The 20,927-nt window shown below is 27.1% G+C and overlaps 1 protein-coding gene across 2 annotated transcripts in view; it reads right to left on the bottom strand.

Annotated features, from left to right (window-relative positions):
- Nucleotides 1–20,927, bottom strand: part of LOC113389145 (eukaryotic translation initiation factor 5) — a 35,633-nt gene extending 14,706 nt beyond the window's left edge. Inside the window, exons 1-3 of one of the 2 annotated variants that reach the window (XM_026626198.1) lie at nt 20,582–20,927; nt 3,159–3,255; nt 2,803–3,089 (exon numbers count right to left, since the gene is read on the bottom strand). The gene's annotated coding sequence lies outside the window, so the exon portion shown is untranslated. Of the gene's footprint in view, nt 1–2,802; nt 3,090–3,158; nt 3,256–5,263; nt 5,508–20,581 lie in introns of those variants that run through there. The other variant, XM_026626199.1, reaches the window with a different exon arrangement.

Here is a 20,927-nt window from a genome sequence, read left to right as displayed (position 1 = left end):
GCCAAAAAGACATAATAATGAAAAAGAACTAAGGCAAAAGTAGGTGAAGCATGCCATGGACCTGCCTAGCGTTGAAGAAAAATGATGGAAAACAATATTTAACGAGATTCAGATATGTGGACAAACATTGATGCATTTCAACATGGATAAATTTATTGGATGGACAAAATGCAGGAAATTGAAAGCCAATATAGGACAAAGTTAATATGGTTAAATGTGGAGTAGCAGAAGATAGAATGGATCAACAAGAAGATTCAAAGATTTGTTCCATTTGAAGAAAACTTGTTTGGAAACATTAGGAATGCCAAAAGCATCAAAAAGGATGACATAGTGCAGTAAACTGAATTCAAAATTCTAGAATCCATCAAGATGTCTATAATGAAGTGAATTCTAGATGGAATGTGAATTACTTTAATTCTGGTGGAAATGGCGCTCATTAAACCATATGATTTAAAAGAAAAAAACATCGTATATGCTTCTTATTTGCATGATAGCTCACTCATTTTACACGCAAAAAACTTGTAACAGCACTCATTTTAAAGCTTATGTTGAGCACTATAAAACCCAGTTTCACCGAAATGCACAAAATGAAAAACCTCGCCAGTAGATGGCTTTAAATACAGCAATTAAATCTTGAACGAAATCAAAAATGACTTTGCTCCTTCAAATCTGGTTTAATATTATTCCTAGAACACTTTATAAAACACCGATTTATTAAGATTTTTATTGACAGTATTTTGTTCATTACATGATTTCCGTAAAATGTATATTTTAGGAGATATTTGCAAAAAAAACGAAGAAAAACGCCAAAAATATATGAATCTTTAGTGGACAGTAACTTGAAAAGTATTAGTTTTTTGGAAAAATATAAAAGACAATTTTTTCTTATAATTAGTTCTTCTATCGATTTCCGTAGTTATTTAAAAAAATGTAATTACACAATTGAGAAGAACCCGAATTGTTTTCACTTTTGAACTTGAGGTTAAGATGAACCTAATTCCAAAATTTCATGCAATTCGGAGCACAGTAAAAAAAATCAGAGGTTATACCCTTTTTTCCTCTCCGTTTACTGCACTAATTTGGTCGACGACTTGGGAGGATATCGGATGCAAAGTATAAATCGTAGATAAAATGTATTAAATAGAAGACTTAAAAAAATGCTAATTAAGGGTTGAAAATGATTTTATTGCAAGGTAAATGTATTAGAAAATACTTTTTAATTGTATCCTTTAATATTAAAAACGTTTTCTAGCGATAAAACAGCTCAATAGTCACTTATTCATTAAGGGGTCGCAACCCAAATTGTTTTCACATTTGAACTTGAGGGTAAGATGAACCTAATTCTAAAATTTCATGCAAATTCGGAGCACAGTAAAAAAAATTCAGAGGTTATACTCTTTTTTCCTCTCCGTTTACTGCACTAATTTGGTCGACGACTTGCTAGGATATTGGATGCAAAGTATAAAAAATCGTAGATAAAATGTATTAAATGGAAGACTAACTAGCTGTAAGTGGAATTCTGTCTTAAGGCAATTAGGGCATCGTGCCTTAAGGCAAATTGCTGGAACTTCCCGTACCAAAAATTATTATTATTTTTTAAAACGATTAACATTTTTGAAAAAAAATTACTTTGAAAAAATAAGATTTTTGAGAAACTATAAATTGGACAAAAAATTAGTTTTTTTTGAAAAAAAAAAAAAAATTTAAAAAAAATTTTTTTTTAAAAAAAATTTTTTTTTTTGAAAAAATTTTTTTTTTCTTTATTTTGACATATTGTGGAAGATCTGAACTTTTTTTTCAAAGCAATCGTACTGCTTTAACTACATAGGGACAAAATATAAAGCGCGTAAGCGCCGCGTCGCTGTCTAACGCATAAGCATTGGTACGGAACCGATAGGAATGTTAACAAAATGTATACTCATTGTTAAAATCTCTATAAAATGTCTTATAATTTGATGTGCATATGTCTAATGATCATTTTTGACCGCCAAATGGCTCATTTTTTTACTTTTTCCTCTATATCTCCGAAACCGCTGGACCTACCTTCATGAAAGTTGTATCGATTCTTCATCTTGTCAATACAAATAAAATGTTTTTTGAATTATTAAAATCGGACGCTCCGTTCTCTTAAAAACTGAGTTACCGTTTTCGGAACTTTTTGCCCCGTATCTTCGGAACGGCTTGACCTGCCTTTGCCAAAAACTAATCAGCACGTCTCCTTATCAATACGGATCGAATGTTTTTTGAATTATTCAAATCGGTTGATCCGTGTTCCCGAAATCGTCGACGAAAATTTGTATCCGCACATACATACACACACATACATACATACACACACACACACACACACACACATACATCCATTTTTTCTAAGGTATGCCAAAATGTTCAGAAACCTCTGAAACGTAAAGATATATAAAAATTTTCATTTTCGATTTTTTTGCGATTACTATAACTTGCCCTACGGGAAGTTAAAAAGATTTCTAACAAAGATTTTGATTATTATAGGGTCCGCAATATAACTTTTTTTATTGGTAGCAATTTAGAATTTATGCAATTATTTTTGATTATTAACCAGAAGGATTGCACTTTCAAATAGAAAAGATTTAGATTGAGAAAATATTCAGTAGTTTATATTAGGTTGTCAAATATCTCCCTTCCGCTTTTTTGCTCTTGGTTTATAATACAAAAAGGCGGAAGGGAGATATTTGACAACCAATTTCGAACATTTTCCGACATTTATATATAGCATTTTCAAAAAAAAAGTTATCTGACGGACCCTATATTATTATTACCACTTACCTGTATCTATTAAAATGTGTGTCTATTTCCAAAAGTTAGCGGTGCGTGTAAGTGTCTAAAGTTTGCGACTGACGTTGTCTATGATTGAGGTTGTGCATGAGGAGTGATGATATTGCAGATGATTTGCTGGTCGTATTTGCTGCTCCTTGGCTACTGCAATTGCAGTTGCTGCTTCTCTACTCTCGTCGTCCTCGTCGTCGTCGTCGTGGTGCGGCGGCGGCGACCCCCTTCACGTTTCCCTAAAGGGCTGCAACTTTCGATGTCTATTACTCGAAAATTTTGATTGCCTGGGGGATAAAAGATACAGGAAATCAATTGGTTATTTCATACGAAAGTGTGCAAGTGTGTCTTTTTACCTATAGCAGTGGCGGCGCCTAGTTGGAGTCATACACTTCGCACTGTGTGAACTTGGCGCGCAAGCTGACCGATCGACGCCTCGGAGTACTGATGTCTCTGCAAGAGAAAAAACAAATATTAGTTAAATTATTAAATATTTGCTGGCACATATTGCTAGTCAAATTGCAGAAAAAATAAAACACAAATGCACAAAATTCGTTCTTAAAATGCCTTAGCTTTATAATGGATCTTGATGTACATCATTGTAGTGGTAATAAAATGCTCATGTTTTCTTTATTATCGTAACTGTTTTTTTACGTTTTTATTTTTTTGACCAATTTTTTTTATTCAGTATTTTACTATTTTAGAATTCTGATCAAATGCGCCAATTTTTGATATAATTTGCCTAGACACTTTATTACATTTTTTGCAGGAGGACCTTTAAAAATCGATCAATTTTGATAATTTTAAATTCATGTTTGACAAATAGTGTTCTAATTGTATAGACAACTTGGGGCAATTGTATCATTATTTTTGATTGTGGTTCCAGAAATGTTATTAACGATTAGGGATCTAAAGTTTAAATGAACAAAATTAGTAAAAGTGTACCATAATAATCAAAAAATGGCCATAATTTCTCTAAGGAAGAAGCTCTAAGGTTGCACTTAAAAGCTCATAATTTCCAAACAATTTGGAATAAAGACATTTTAAACCATATTCGCATTTTAAATCATTTTCAGACATTTTCCGACATTTTACACCATTTTCCGACATTTTAAACCAATTTCGGACGATTTATACCATTTTTAGATATTTTAAACCAATTTCGGACATCTTAAACCATTTTCGGACATTTTAAACCAATTTCAGACATTTTAAACCAATTTCAGACATTTTAAATCATTTTTAGACATTTTAATCCATTTGAAAATATTTTCAAACCATTTTCAGGCATCTTAAATTATTTTCGAACATTTTCAAACATTGTAAACCATTTTTGGTCATTTTCAGACATTTTTTATTATTTAAAAAAATTTCGGACATTTTACAACATTTTAAACTAATTTCAGACATTTTAGAAGATTTTTAAATATTGAGATATTTCAAAACATTGGAATCATTTTAAACCATTTTCGGACTTTTTCAGAGATTTTAAACAAATTTCAGATATTTTCAAACATTCTAAATACATTTCAGATAGTTTCAGACATTTTAAACAATTTTCGGGCATTTTTATACATTTTACGGGCCATTTTATACAATTTTAAAACATTTTCAGACATTTTGAACCATTTCCAGAAATTTTAAATCATTTTCAGACATTTTAAATCATTTTCAGGCATTGTAATCCATTTTAAAATATTTTAAAACTATTTCCAGAAGTTTTAAACATTTCTCAAACATTTTCAACAATTTCCGACCATTTTTAGACATTTTACACCATTTTCAAACATTTTCGATCATTTTAAACCATTTTCAGACATTCTAAACTAATTTCAGACATTTTGAACTATTTTCGGTAATTTTCAGACATTTTGAACCAATTTCGGACATTTAAAACCATTTTCAGACATTCAGATCATATTCAGAATTTTAAACCATTTTCGGTCATTTTTAGCCATTTTTGGTCATTTTTAGGCATTTTGAGGACATTTAAACCATAAAACAGTATGAAACACTTCAAACCATTTTCGGATATTCTCAGATATTTATTTAAACCATTTTTGAACAATTTAAACCATTTTCGGACATTGTTAAACATTTTAAACAATTTTCGGATATTTTCAGACATTTTAAACAACTTTTAGTTACCTTCAGACATTTAAAACAATTTTCGAACATTATCAGACATTTTAAACTATTTTCGAATATTTTCAGACATTTTAAAACCTTTCCAGCCAATAGTTTTATACTCATTGCACTCATAACACAGAACCTTACTGATTTACTAATACGCATATTAAAATTTACATATATAAACATATTTATAAAAAATATACCCTTTGGTGCAATAAGAATAATTGAATTGTATTGAAAAATCAAAAAAACTTATTTCTATCAAAACAACATCTATTCCCACATTTTACCCAAAACTCGAAATTCCACTTAACCTCTATCTACTCACATCTGTTCCGTCCAATTGCGTCACCTTTTGCGAACACGTGGTGGCGACTATGCTAAGGAAATAACCACAAAAAACCTGTGTTTGTACACTACAAACTCAAAATCATCATCAATGCAAAACGAATGGTTGTTCTTGTCAACTAAAACAGCACATCGGCCTCAAAATTAGATCAAAAGTCAGATTTAACCCCAGCAAGGCCGTCGTCGTGTCACCTATTATCATGTTCGGGGGGATCGTAGACATATGCCCGTTGATGGTACTTTGGATAAACAATAGTGTTTTTTATATTAAAATTATTTTGCACTAAACTAGGTTTGTGTGTTGCGCAATTTTTGTGTAATTTTTTTTCAACGAAGCACCGTTTTCTAACACGGAGACACTAATGAGAATAATTATAACCGACGATATCGTGCGAGCCGACTTGCTGCGTGGCGTTTATATCGGGAACAAAAACCAGGGATACAAAACCTTTAAAAAAAAAATATAAATTGAAATTGAAATAAGGTTTAACATAAATGTCGAATTGCATATATATATTATATATAGAAATAAGAGTGCGCGTAAGGTTCACACGCGATTGAAGTAAAACTTATTTGCTACTGTACAAGATGGCATTTAAGTAAAAATAAATACATCATATAACAATTTTGATTAATGTTCATCAGTAATATGGTAGTAACACTCGTGATGCACACATTTATTAGTGTCGGCCATTATACACATTTATACAGTGATGAATTATAAAGTATATATTTATAATAGCATTAAAATATGTATAATATATAAAAACAATAATTGTAATTAGCATTTTGAAATGAACCTTCATTAGTGAAATGAAGTAATTGCATAGTGGATTATGTTAAACAACGCCTAAACAAATATTGTTTTCGCAACTTCACTCATCATGTAATAATTGTGTTTGAAGAACTTCATGTAATTAAAATTAACATACATTCATTGACTGCTTGTATTTTTTTTACTTTTTCGCTGGCGATAGAGTCTCTTTCTTTGATCAGCTGTAATATCTGTCTTGCCTAAACATATTTTCCATTTTAATAATTTCAAAGATTTACAGAAACTATGAATAATATAGAAATAATTTCTAATCAATAAACTTACGTTTAGTACACGGCACAAATGTTTAATTTGTTTTATTATTTTCAAGGAACGGCATAAAATATTCTTCTGATTCAGGCATTTTTCATTAAATCCAGATTTGTACTACCATGTAACCTTAAAATGTTTATTTTTATTTATCTATGCAGATTTCCTTGTCGATACAACGACAGATCTCTATTCACATACACGACGACTAATCACAATCGACCCGTATTCAAATGATTTCATCAAGAACGAATGACGTACACTTCGGGCGTAATGTAATTTCAGTTGCATTTGTTCGGATTTACACCCTAGTCGCGCCTAAAAAAGTTTTTCTTCAAAATGTTTGAAAATGGTTTAAAATGTCTGAAAATTACTGAAAATGGTTTTAAAATGTTTTAAAATATTTTAAAATGATTTAAAATGTCTGAAAATGATTTAAAATGTCTGTAAATGTTTTGTAGATATTTTAAAATGGATTAAAATGTGTGAAAATGATTTAAAATTGCTGGAAATGGTTCAAAATGTCTGGAAATGGTTTGTAAATATTTTAAAATGGATTAAAATGTCTGAAAATGATTTAAAATGTCTGGAAATTGTTTTAAAATTTCTGAAAATGGTCTAGAATGTCTGAAAATGATTTAAAATGTCTGAAAATGATTTAAAATGTCTGAAAATGGTCTATAATGTCTGAAAATGATTTAAAATGTCTGAAAACGATTTAAAATGTCTGAAAATGATTCAAAATGTCAGAAAATGGTTTGAAAATATTTTAAAATGGATTTAAATGTCTAAAAATTATTTAAACTGGTTTGAAAATGTAAAATTTCTACACTCTATAAATGTTTGCAACACAACTACGTCAGATAGCACTAGTACATATATTTATTTAGGTCGTTTAAATAATTTCTATTCAGTGTTCTTAATGTGTTCAAATCCTTTCCTTTTCATAAAATTTCTAGTTCAACAAACAGATAACCTTACTTTTTCATATATTGCATTACCATAGTCCTTTCTGAATAAATTTGATTTTTTATTTTTCGGAATGGATACTGTAGTAAATACAATAGAGAACTCCGAAAAGGGCTATCATCCTCAACGTTTCTTTTTTTTAATCGCGTTTCGTCAATATGCCATGATATCATATCAATCATTCAATATGTATCATATCGCCAGCGAAAAAATAAAAAAAAATACAAGCAGTCAATGAATGTATGCTAATTTTAATTACATGAAGTTCTTCAAACACAATTATTACACGATGAGTGAAGTTGCGAAAACAATATTTGTTTAGGCGTTGTTTAACACAATGTTCACTGTTTGAACTATTATTATAGAATTTATTAATCAGCAATTACTTCATTTCTCTTCTAAATGCTAATTACAATGACAAACCGATCATGTCAAATTTCAAGTATGATTTCAATTACATTATTGTTTTTAAATATTATACATATTTTTAATGCTATTATAAATATATAATTCATAATTCATTATATAAAAGTGTACACTGGTCGACACTAATAAATGTGTGCATCACGAGTATTAGCATCATATTATTAATAAACATTATTCAAAATTGTTATATGGTGTATTTACTTTTACTCAAATTCTATCTTGTACAGTAGCAAATAAGTTTTACTTCAATCGTTTTCTACAACTAAGTTTACTATCCCTGTGTAATATGTACTGTAGTGTGTTACCATATCTAATCAAATTTCGAATTGTTGAACAAAACGCTTCGCGTAAACAACAAGGCAAAATTGTCGAGATAAGGAAAGAATCAAATTCCACCACAAAATCGCATATTGCTACCATATTGCCAAACAAAAATGCGATAATTGACTTTTGATTAGTACTAACAATTAACTACATACCACCATCATTGCATGTTGATGAATTCCTAAACGAAAAATATAAACATCCCGAAGGGAAGTTTATCTTATCGGCAGAAAATACGAGTTGCTTAATTGGGAATTATGCTGATTAGTTTTTGGTATAAATCGACCAGGTAATTGTTGATAAGAATAAAATAGTTAAAAATAATAGAATAGAAAAGTAGTAGAACCGAAAAATAGAGGATATAAAAAAATAATAATTGGGAAAATTACTAAAAAAAACAATAACTTCTATTTCTCAGTACATTTTTTCTTGCTATTTCGTTCTTGTTTTTACTCTGTACCTTTGTTTCTTACTATTCTATGTCTTTTTATTATTTGTTTACTCCTATTATTTCTGTTTTTACTATTATTTGAGAAAATAATAGTAAATGAAAACAAATAGTGAAAACAAAAATAATAGGAGAAAACAAAAATAATAAAAAGAAATAGAATAGAACGAAATTATAATATAGTAAAAACAAGAACGAAATAGTAAGAAAAAAATGTTCTGTGAATGTGAAATAGAAAAACTAAAGAGTAAATTAGAGCAAAGTAAAAAAATATAGTTAGAATAGAAAATAGACCAGTAAAAAAAATTAGAAAAAAATATTGAAATTGAAGAAAATAGTACAAAATAAAAAAAATAGAATAAAAGTGAAGAAAATATTAAGAAATAGTAGAACAGAAAGGAGTAGAAAAAATAGTAGAACAGTAAAATAAAATAAAATAGGAAGATAGTACAAAATAAAATAAATATAGTAAAATAGTAAAATAGAATAAATAGTAGAAAATAGTATAAGAAAAATTTGAATAGTAAAAAATAAAAAAAAAACAAAGAATAAGAACGAAATAGTAAGAAATGAGAATAAAATGAGAACAAAAAAGTAAAAAAAGGTTATAGAATTGAAAATGGAACGGTAAAAATCAGAAAAATGAGTGTATTTGAAGAAAATAGTAGGAAATAGTCAAACAGAAAAGAGAACAAAAAATAGTAGAAGATTAAAATAGAATGAAATAGGAAGATTGTACAAAATATTAAAATAAAATAGTAGAAAATAGAATTAGAAGAATTAGAAGAATAGTATAAAATAGAAAAAAGAAAAAATAGTAGAATAGTAAAATAGAAAGAAATAGAATAGTAGCAAATTCAATAAGAAAAAATATAAAATTTTGCAATATAGAAAAAAACAAATGGGAGGAAATAGAAGAAGGAAATAAATATTAAAAAATTAAAGAATAAAATAGTAAAATAGTAGAAAACAATAGAATGATAGAAAATAGAAAAAAAAAACTAAAAAATCTATAAAATAAGAGAATACTGGTATCTATTCTCTTATTTTATATATGTTTCAAGTTTTTTCCTATTTTCTATCATTCTATTGTTTTCTACTATTTTACTATTCTATTCTTAATAAAAATAAAAATAATACAAAAGGAAAAAGATAGTAAAATAGAAGCAATTATTGAGAAAAGTAACTAGCATTAGTAAATATAGGAAATAATAAAATAGAAAAATACTAAAAAATAGTAAATCAGTAAGAAATAGTAAGAATACTAGATTATAGTAAAATAAAGATAAAATAATAGGAAAGGTTAAAACAAAAACTAATTGAAAAATATTAGGAAATAGTAAAATGGAATAAATAGCAGAAAATAGAAAAAAATAGTAGAATAGAAAAAAAAAGAAAAAATAGTATAATAGATGAAAATAGAAAAAATAGTAGAATAGTCGAAAATCAGAAAAACAGAAATATTAGAATAAAAAAATAGAAAAAATAGAATAGCAGAAAATAAAATAGAAAACAAAATAGAATAGTGAGAAATATTAAAACAGAAAAAAAATAAAAAACCATTAGGAAATAGCAAAATAGATATTAAGAAATACTAGAAAATCGTAAAATAGTAACAAATAGAATAGCAAAAATAGAAAAAATAAAAAATAAAATAGTAAAATAGAAGAAAATAGAAAAAATAGTAGAATAGTCATTGGAACTAATAGTAACACTAATACTAACATTGGAAATAATAGAGTAAAAAATAATACAATAGAATAGTGAAATAGTAGAGTAATAAATAAAATGATAAAAAATAGAAAAAATAAAGAAAAATCCATGGAATAGTAGCAAATATAGCCGTATAGCTTAATAGTAGCAAATGTAACAAATTACTAGAAAATATTAGCAATTATAACAAAATAGTAATAAATAGTAAAATAGAAGAAGAATAGAATAGAAAAATAATAAATTAGAGAATCGATGAAAATAGCAGAATAACAGAGTAAGATTATATAAAAATTAGAAAAATAATAGAAAAAATAGTATATCATGAAAAAATAGATAAAAAAGCATAGAAAAAATAAAATAAATAGAAGAAAGTAGGCACACGTAAGTAGAACGAATAAATTAGAAAAAATAAAAAAAATAGAAATTGAAAAAAATTAAATTAAGAATAAAAAAATAGGTAGTAAAAATATTAGCATAGAAAAAAATATAAAAAAATGGAAAAAAGTAGGAAAGTAGAATTGAAAGTAACAGAACGAATAAAATAGAATATATAAAGCAGAATGAAAAAAAAATAGTATAAAAATAGTAGTATAGAAAAAGTAGGGTACTAGAATAGAAATAGTAGACTTGTAAAATCGAAAAACATTATAAAAATTTAAAAAAAATGTATAAAAATGTAAAAATGTTCTATAAAAATTATAGAATCGAAGAGAGTGGATTTTAATTAAACATCCAAAAATACTAAATGTGAATTCATAAAAAAAAATCATGAAAATTCAATGAAGTTCGGAATAATGAGCCGCGCTTTTAATTATAATTTTGTTTGAAAGCTTTGGCTTACACCTAGTTCCTAAGTTTCCTTCATCTTAAACATTTTTATCTTTATAAAACTATTGCATAAAGCTAACATTACCACATTAGGTAATTGGATTTCGCAATGACGTAAAATCGCGATTGATTATTTTATTTTTCGCGATTTACGTCAAACCTGCATAATATTCGACGTCGACACTGATAACTAAATAAATGCGAAATGGTAAAACAACCTTTTTAATAGATAGAAAAAAAAACACCAAAGACTGTATCCTTAAACTTATCCTTACCATCCTTTTATTTAGTATTTGGTTACTTACATTTCTTGGGTCATGTGGACTTTTTTTTGGTTAGTATCCAGTTTTTTTTTTCAACAAATTTATAATATTGGACGCATCTAAGCCCCAAAGTTTAGACGCTTTCGAAGGCGTCCTTTTTTATCCCATCAGAAAAAATGGCCAGATTCAATTTTTGAAGGTTTTTCCAGCAGAAAAGAAGCGTTGTGCATTCTTCTCGTCGTAGTCTTGTCATCGGAGTTAAATTAACAATTTTTGAATTGATAATTTACAAAATTATCAATTTTTTAATTTGTTTATAGAATTATCGTAGCGATATCGTCGTACGATACTTTTGGCATCATCTTCTGGTCTGTTTTTCATAATTTTCAAACGTTCTCGGATCGGTGACATAAAAAGTGCTTACTTAAAAATTTCGAAAACAAAAAATAATTTTGAGTGACAAAATTGGCAGAGGTTATGTGATGGAAGATAGATTTTTGTTTTGGGAATTTTTACGGCGGAAATGTAATAGATACACAGTCTAAATTTCAATTAAATTTTCAATCAAAATTAGCAATCGAGTTATAAACAGAGGAAGTGGAAATGCCAAATATTTTTATCAATTTCGGAAACGATTATTAAATATTCTCACACCGATATTTCTGATATAATTGTGGTTCACCACGATGATTTTGATTATCGGTGAACCATTATTGTTATCAATAGAAGTCAAAACACAAGTTTCGTTAAATTGCTTTTAAATATTTGATATCGGTTCAGTCGTTTTTAAGAAAACCTCGACAAAAGATAAAAATTCGGCTGAAAAACACACAAACTTTTTCCAGGCAAGAAGAAGGACGAATGGCACTAATTAGTAGAAAAGTTAAGAGAGAATCATAGAATTCTAGATCCTCCTCCCATAAAGTAATGCCTTACGGCGATTTCCATGAGATCAAGTGGCAATGTCACATTATGAGCCTAGATAGTATTAGAATATAAAGATACAAGAAAAATGTAATGTCTACATTATTATTGCCAAAAAGCAGCTGAGATGTGCCAGAAATTAAAATAATATTATTTTGTATGTAATTTATGTAATTTAAAGTCAACAGTATATATGTTTGGCAGACGAAATTACATATTTCAGTTTAATAAATAACGCAACAAGTCCATTATGTAAAATGTATATAATTAATTATAAGCATGAGTTTTTTAAACTCATGCATGTCGTGTTTTGGTTTATTTTAACAAATTATTTAACAATTCAAAGAAATATTTCTACTTATTTAAAAAAAATATTTAAAAACTAAATTATATAATTTCATCTGTCAAACATATACTGTATCTTATATTATTTTAATTTCTTATATTATTGGTTACAGTAGTATTTCTTGTATTTTATTTCTATAAATACAACTCCATAAAATTGTGTAATAATATGTTTATACAAAAGACTTATATTATTTTTATTCTATTCTATTATTTTTACCTCAGTGCACGAGTTCGACTCGCATTACACTAGGTACTATTTCTACATGGTTTTATTTATTTTAAGGTTTTCTCTTCCGTGTATCTTGAAACGATTTTTTTTATTACAACTGGGAAGCTCCGAAGGTCGGCTTGTGTTTTTATTTTATTCGTTGAAAATCGTGTTTCGATTTAAATTATGTATCGAATTAATTTGTTGTCTTGTGAATTAATTTTGGACGGATCGAAATCACGATATAAATTTGTATGCAATTTATTCTGGTGCATTCTGATTTGAATCAGGATTGCAAATTGTCTCTCTGACTACTTGTACCGCCACAGTACTCCCCCTTCGGTAATGGAATCACATAAAACTTCTGGTTTCTTATTAGGAATTGATATTGTATAATATTATAATTGACCCAAATAAAACGTCGGTGTTGCCTATAGCCTTATATATTAAACTTGTTACATAAAAAGAACGATTCTGGCCATAATAATTTGTTTATTTATTGTAAAACCACATCAATAGATGGCGACAGTTTAATTCATATTCCAAACATATTCCCGCCCGATGCGATGTGCATCCCTTAGTATTTTATTACTAAGTTCTAGCAATATTCGGCATTAAGGCACGATGCCATGTACCACAAGTTTAAGGTGATTTGTACATAGCCTATTATTGTTGACAAAATCAGTCTTTGTAAACAAAATGATTATGTGCGTTGATTTTTTAATAACTTAATAATAATGTTTACGTCTCATCATCATCATCTTACGACAATGACCTTGTTGTACGATTTGTGCAACTTCTTATCTAATATATATATATATATATATATATATATATATATATATATACTAGATGACCCGACAGACGTTGTCCTGTACCTACGTTTACAATTCAAAAGTTCCAAATTTTTTAATATCCTATCTTAGTCTATGATTTTCAAAATCTCGTATGATATATTAGTTGTTTTTTGGCAATCATAATTTCTGAAGTACATTTTTCTGACTAATAATAAATAAAGAGTAAATTAAGTTAAACAAAGCAATTTTACAAGAGATAAATTAAAACAAAATTGTTATACTAGATCAAGGTTATATACAGTGTTATCTCTGTAGAAAATGTACACCTAAAATTTATATTTTGCATTAGTCGAATAATGTAGTTATTATTATTAGTAGATTATTAGTCGTAAAATTCCTTTAAAATTAATTTAACCTATTATTTCGTGAAAAAAATATACTTAGTTTGGTTTTTACGATATAAATGCGCATAAAGTCAAATTGGACCTTTGTGCCCCGCCTTACCCTATAATAAAAAACTTAAGTTCTGGCTCGTTTCTCCTATGTAAATTAAATTGCAGTCCAAACAATTTATTTGATAGACGAGATTTCTAAGTCGTTCGATGTTAAAAGGGGTTTTGGTAAAAATAGTGCTAGTTGTTGTACTAAAATTGTTTACAAGTCTTTTATTGATGTTATGACTGATTATTAGACTTTATTAATATATATAATAGTATGATTTATTTATAGATATGATTAATTGATCTAATTGCGATTTTTTTAATATCGGAGAAACTAGCCAAAACCTGAGTAATAAACGCCTTCATCAACAAAAAAATAACTCAAAAAATCCCAAACAATTCAAAACAATGCTAACCGAACATATTAATAATTTAAACCAGAATATAGATTTTTTGAACCCAAAAATTTTACATTTTGGAGAGAACGTAATTAAAAGAAGATTCGCTGAAGGGCTGTTTTTGCAATTGCATAACGACAGGGTCATAAGTTACTGTTTATGATTAAATCTTAAGTCAATTAATTTGTAGAATCTAGTTCATACTATTCAATTCTATTCAATCTAAGATCAACTTGCTAAATATTCCATATCCAATGCTAAAAAAAAATAATTTTCGACACAAAACAAAATTCTAACCTGAGTAATAGACATCTTCATGAACATAAAAATAACTCAAAAAATCCGAAACAATTCAAAACGATGCTAACCGAACATATTAACAATTTAAACCATAATATAAATTTTTTCTACTCAAAAATTTTACATTTTGAAGAGAACGTAATTAAAAGAAGATTCGCTGAGGGGTTGATTTTGCAATTGCATAAAAATTTTCGACACATAAAACATTTAGAATTTAACAATACAAAAAAATACTTCTACTTATTAAAAAAATGATTTAGAATTTTGTTTTATGTGTCGAAAATTAATTTGTTTGGCATTGGATATGGAATATTTAGCAAGTGATCACCTAATTTTAAACATTAATTCACCTAAGTTTTGAACTTAAGAAATGATGTTTATTAAATTATTAGTAAGAAGAATGTACTTTAGAAATTATAATTACCAAAAAGCAACTAATATACCATACGACTTAGTTTGTTCATATATTAATTTCTACAAGAATTTATTGCGATTAATAAATAAACTGTTTTTTACTTTTGGCTGCTGATATTTTTAATTAGCATTCTGAATTCTTTGATAAGCTCTCCGATAAAAATTCTTGGTTTTCGAATCGAAGACTAAACAAACTTTATATTATTGCAAATAAGAATTTTTAAACATTTATAATTCTCGATGACATTACCATTAAACAATATACGATAACGAAAACAGATTAAATAATAATCATGTCGAAATGTTATTGAAATTACGTAATGAGGGGAAACAGAAATTATATATACATGCCTGTATATATATATATATATATATATATATATATATTATATATATGTATATATATATAAACAAATGTATTGCAATATATTTGTTATTGTGTATTTTCAGCATGTCATCACCAAAAGCAAATGTTACAAAATACGAACAAATACAAATAATTCAGGTATTCAAAAATTTCGCAATCGACAGTACAAACATGCACATACAGTTTTATGAATACAAAACTAATGAATTATATTGGTTATTAATTGAACTAAAAAATTATAATAAATAGGAGAACTATGCAGCAATACCACTGAAGGATTATTTTCACCTAAAATTATATTTAGTTCAAGTAAAAACTGAAACCATATAGAAACATAAATAAATTTCGTTTCGCCAAATATTTGGCTGCAAAAATAAATACCTTCACTTTCGGGAAGTAAATCGAATATACAAAAACTTGTCGAAGTAGTCTTGTTGTATTATATTACCATTGCCATTATTATTATTATTATTATATGATCGAAAACTTTCACCAGATGCACGATTTTCGATTACGTAACCGTCGTGGGGTCAACACTATTATTGAATGCGTTCTTGTAAAGAAATTTATAAGTTAAAATGATTTTTTTATTAATATATAATTGTTAAAAAAAAATGCAAATATTTGGAAGAAATATTTGGCTTTTGTAGTAACACGATATTTATAAGAATTGTTTCAATAAAAAAAAATCGTGGTTTCAATACAATTTGTGCAAGGTTAGAAGCATAGAAGATTTCTCCTCGAGTAATGTGAATAAATTAATATTACTAAATAAAAATAATTATGAAAATTCTAATGAATATTAAAAATCAAACATAAACAAATTGTTGGTTCTATATTAAAAAGAATGTATACAAACTTTAGACAAAGTTATGTATCAGTATTATTATTACTAAATTGGCTAAATAAAATTTTCTCAAAATGAATCAATGAATGAAAAATTCTCTCTGAATTCAATTAGGTTTCTCACTAGGCACATGAGTAATAATATATTAATAGACTTTTCTAGTATATAGTGTAATTTTAGCTCAGTACTAGAATGTATAATAAACATTTTATAAATAAGAAATAAGGACGCCAAAAAACATGATTATATATAGAATAAATGAGAAAAATTACATTGTAGTCTTTTTTAGAACTTATAAGGACTTCCTAAAGTCCTAGAGATATTCATGATACTTTTATGAATTACTCAACATGAAAACTTTATTTTAAAATTTGTAACAATAAAATAAAACTGATTGAAAAAATTATGTTACAAAAGCCAAATAATAATTCAAAAGAAATCAATTATAAGCAGAAGGCATATTAAATATGAATAATAAAAATAGGGATGAAAATGAAGTAAAAGCATTTAATTTAGTAATTTAAGTTAGTAAATAATTATGACTACCAATCCTATTTAATTCATAATAATTTATTATTAACTCTTCTCAATATCTAACGCCTGAGGAATCCTGCTATGAAATTAATTGTTCAGATTGTGATTTAATGTGTATTGGTGAAATCAGCCAAATCTTAAAAAAAAAAAACATTTTGAACACAAAAAGTACTAAATAACTGAAAACAAAATAAAGACTTCTTTGCCATAAATGAAACTCATTTTAATATTTAACGCCTCAGGAATCCTACCTAAAAAATTAATTGTTCAGATTGTGATTTAATGTATATTGGTGAAATCAGCCAAAACTTAAAAAAAACGTCTTGAACACAAAAAAACTTTCAAAAAGTGCTAAATAACTTAAAATATCATAAAGACTTCTTTACAATAAATGAAAATCCTCTAAATATTTAACGCCTTAGGAATCTTGCCTATGAAATGAATTGTTCAGATTGTGATTTAATGTATATTGGTGAAATCAGTCAAGAATTAAAAAAAAATGTCTTAAATACAAAAAAAAAATTAAAGAAGTACTAATCAAATTTAAACTAGACAAAGCACATTAACACATTAAAACAGAATAAAAACTTTTTTAACCCAACTATACTTTATTTGTAAGTAAATTAATTTGAAAGACGTTTTGCTGAAGGTTGTTTCATCAAGCTTTATAATGAAAAAGCAATAAATAAATGACTTTCATTCTGGAAAAACCAAATATTAATTTTAAACCTTGAAATTACTGAAAAAAATGAGAATATCCAAGCATTAAATATCCTAAAAGTTTTCCTACTAATAAACAACATTTTAAATTTTGAGGCAAACAATTTTTAGGTATTGTTTTCTCAAAATAAATTTATCTAAATTTGCTTGTAATATTCCCAAAAATCAGCAAACAATATATAAAATGTTTTATTTAAAGATAAAAATTAAAATTAATCCTTAGTTTCTTTAATTTTCTCATTTTTTTCCAAATCTTCATAATTCGAGAAGTAGATATACAATTTTAAGATTAAAAATATATTTCTTCTGAAGATAGAAACACTCGTCAGTAGATTAACTAATGTTTAAATTAATCTTTAAAATGATTACTAATAAAATTTATTCAATTATAAAAGAAAGGACCTATTAATAACATTTATTCATCTTTGAATATCGATAAATCGAATATAATCTTTCAAGATTGATAAACCGATTAAATTTTGGAAGAAAGAACCCTACAAATTGTTACCAAAATAACATAAATTCATCATCTTGAATATATTTGGCACATGTAGACGGATAACCGATTAAATTAGCCAAGTAAAGTAAGACGCTACCTTATAAATAGTTATTAATAACATTCATTCATCATCTATGTATTTGGGACAAGTAGACTGATAAATCAATTAAATTATCAAAGAACGAACCTTGCGAATAAATTGTATTCATCATCTTGCACAAATTTGAAAATTTTGGCACTAGAAAAATGAAGTCGATTAAATTACTAATAAAAGAACCTTACAAATGGTTATTATTGACATTTGTTTAACGTCTTCCATATATTTGAAACGTATAGACTAATAAATCAACTAAATTGAGAACAAGGGAGCCTTGTAAATTGTTACTAAAACCATTAGTACTTATAAATAAAATGTATTCACAGTTTTGTAAATCTTTGCAAGTAGTACTTGCATAATGATAATTTAATTGGATTATATAAGAAAGAAGCATTTTAAATAGAATTTATCCATCATTGTGCATATCGTTGGAAATTTTGGTGCCCGCAGATTGATGAATCAAATTATATCTCATAAATAATTATTAATAAAACCGATGAAAGATCCTGGACATGTTAATTTTATCGTTGCAATGGATATCGTTGAAAATTTTGAAACAGAGATAAGTAAATTGACAAGTTATAACTTAATCAAGTTGTTTAAAGAATTTATGAATTGTCGTGCACATTTGTGCAAAGTTTGGTACATGTAGTTTAACGAATCAATTGAATTGTTAAAGCAACATATAAATAAACAGAATTTATTTATAATCTTGCATATCATTGAAAATTTTGACACAGATATAAAAGGATTGATCAAATTATAATTTATAGTTGTAATTTATAGATCTCATGAACTGTCTTGCACATGTATAGACATTTTGGTACATGTAGTTTAACGAATCAACTGAATTGTTAAATAAATAACCTTATGAATGAAATTTATTCATCATATTGCATATCGTTGAAAATTTTGATATAAAGATAATTAAATCGATCAAATTATAACTTATAGTTGTAATTTATAGATCTCATGAACTGTCTTGCACATGTATAGACATTTTGGTAGCTGGGGATTAACAAATCAATTGTATTATTAAAGAAACATAAATAAATAGGATTTATTCATAATCTTGCCTATTGTTGAAAATTTTGACACAAGGAGATAGATAAGTCAAGAAATTATAACTGAATCAATATGTTTAAAGAACTTATGTATTGTCCTGCACATTTGTGAAAATTTTGGTACCTGTAGTTTAACGAATCAATTGAATTGTTAAAGAAACAACCTCATGAATGAAATTTATTCATAATCTTGCAAATTGTTGAAAATTTTGAAACAAAGTGATAAATAAATCGATCAAATTATAACTTATAGTTATAATTGAAGAATCTCAAACTGTCTTGCACATGTATGGACATTTTGGTACCTAGGGATTAAAGAATCAACAGAACTGTTAAAGAAACAACCACATGAATGAAACTTATTCATAATCTTGCCTATCGTTGGAAATTTTGACACATGGACATAGATGAATCGATCAAATTACAACTTAATCAAGTTATTTATAGAACTTGTGAACTGTCTTGCACATATTCAGAAGTTTTGGTACCAGGAGATTGATATCAATAAAATTATCAACCTTGTGACTAAAATTTATTCATCGTCTTGGCCTATTGTAGAAAATTTTGACACATGGAGATAAATGAATCGATCAATGGTTAAATTTTGAGTTATCTATAGATCTGACTTCTAAATGTATGGACATTTTGGTACCTACAGAGTAACAAAACGAAAAAAAAATGTTAACCTAACCTAACTTACACCACCAACCAATTAATTGACTACATTATCAAATAAAAAACCATTTTCTCATCAACTTGTCTATCGTAGAGAATTTTGACAAATGGAGATAAGTAAATTATATCCGATGGTTATAATTTAAGTTATTTATAGACCTGTCTTGCACATGTATGGACATTTTAGTAGTTGTAGTTTAACGAATCAACTGAATCGTTAAACAAGCAACCTCATGAATAAAATTTGTTCATGATCTTGCCTATCGTTGGAAATTTTGACACATGGACATAGACCAATCGATCAAATTATAACTTAATCATGTTATTTATAGAACTTGTGCACAGTCTTGCACATATTCAGAAATGTTGGTACATGGAGAGACTAAAATTTGGTCTATTGTAGAAAATTTTGACACATGGTGATAAATGAATCATTCAAATTATAACTAATGGTTGTAATTGGAGTTATCTATAGTTTTATCTTGCACATGTATGGACATTTTGTTACCTAGAGTGTAGAAAAAAAAAAGTTAACCTAACCTAACTTACACCACCATATTGCACCCCCAACACAATTTGACAAATATGAAACAAATTTTATAACAACTCACCTCTGTATCTTTCTAAAGTCATATAAGATATTAACGCCCCTCTAGGCGATAGCAATCTTCTTGATAATTGTAAAAACCGTCCTCAATACTCAATCAATTACGTTTTCCTCAAAAAAACGTGTGCATACAAAAATCACAGTCTGAAATCTTCGCACTCTGAACACTCTGGTGTAGTTGTATTTAGATTAAAAAACGTTTTCCTGGGGCCTAGATGTTACTAGTGCCTCGATGGACTTTTGAATAATTTACTTGAATAAAATATCTAGAATAATCGATTTAAAAGCTGTTGTTTCGCACGCGAATAATGCCTTCTTGTCACTCTCGAATGGAACTCTCAGCAAACTGC

Source organism: Ctenocephalides felis, unplaced genomic scaffold (genome assembly GCF_003426905.1).
Source record: "Ctenocephalides felis isolate EL2017-DRISC unplaced genomic scaffold, ASM342690v1 CF-g0.4_SCAFFOLD_03573, whole genome shotgun sequence".
Taxonomy (NCBI): Eukaryota; Metazoa; Arthropoda; class Insecta; order Siphonaptera; family Pulicidae; genus Ctenocephalides; species Ctenocephalides felis.
This window is presented reverse-complemented; position numbering and strand designations above follow the sequence as displayed.